The sequence below is a fragment of the Corvus brachyrhynchos genome, unplaced genomic scaffold (assembly GCF_000691975.1).
Source record: "Corvus brachyrhynchos isolate BGI_N302 unplaced genomic scaffold, ASM69197v1 scaffold323, whole genome shotgun sequence".
NCBI classification, from domain to species: domain Eukaryota; kingdom Metazoa; phylum Chordata; class Aves; order Passeriformes; family Corvidae; genus Corvus; species Corvus brachyrhynchos.
Window position 1 is genome coordinate 107,876 of NW_008237253.1, and position 855 is coordinate 108,730.

Genomic DNA, 855 nt, shown 5'->3' on the forward strand with positions numbered 1-855 from the left:
TCCGGGCCGGCCGCTGGCGCCGAGGCCGCTGCTGCCGCTGCTGCTCTGACTGCGCCCGCTGCGGGACCGGGGCCTCGCCGGGGCTCGCTGCTGCTTGAGCCGCTCATCCGATACCTGCCGGGTGAGACCTAATACTATCCTTCCTCCCCCCCGCTTTCTCTGGGGCTTGCACGCTCCAGTGCAAAAACCTCTGGGTTTAAAAATCCAGTGGAAACTGTTTATTTCCAGAGCACAGGAGATCCGGAGTGGGAAGGGATACACAAGGACCACCAAGTCGAACCCTTATGTGAACGACTCATCTGTAGACTGAACCCACACCTGGGCACTCTCAGCACCCTGCTCCAGCCAAGCCAATCTCAGCTCCTGGCAATGTCCTGCCTGGGATAGGAATGCCAAGTGCCAGCAAGGTCATTCCTATGCAAATACAGCTCCTTCTTTTATGCTAATGCTGCTTTCCACACCAGCCCCTGCAATGGCCCCAGGGCAGAGCTCCATGGCCAGCATCTGATCATGCAACAACACAGGTGAGCAGTTGTGTGACAGCACTGAACTCTTCCCATAACCTGATTTCCTGCCCTTTCCAGGATTTACCCAACAGCTGTAAAGGTGCTCATTCCACGTCCCTTTCAGGGAGAAATGAGCAAGGCAAGTCCTGAGGGTTCAGTTGGTCCACGGCCAAAGTTCTTCTGGAGAGTGTCAGGGCTGCTCCTGCCTGCAGAGGGGCCTTTCCCACAGGTGAGTGTTCACAGCCCAAAATCCCAGGGGCTGCTGAGGCCGGGCCAGCTTTTCCAGCCCAGAGCTGCACAGAGCTCTCAGCGACTCCTGCTCACTGCCAGGAGTGTTCCTTGGTGCTCC

The 855-nt window shown here is 57.7% G+C and overlaps 1 long non-coding RNA gene across 1 annotated transcript; it reads left to right on the plus strand.

The window, feature by feature from the left end:
• The first annotated feature begins 6 nt into the window (after nt 1–6).
• Nucleotides 7–592, plus strand: LOC108445724. The gene is made up of 2 exons (XR_001860677.1): nt 7–121; nt 229–592. It is a non-coding gene; the product is annotated as an uncharacterized LOC108445724 (long non-coding RNA).
• The last annotated feature ends 263 nt before the right edge of the window (nt 593–855 follow it).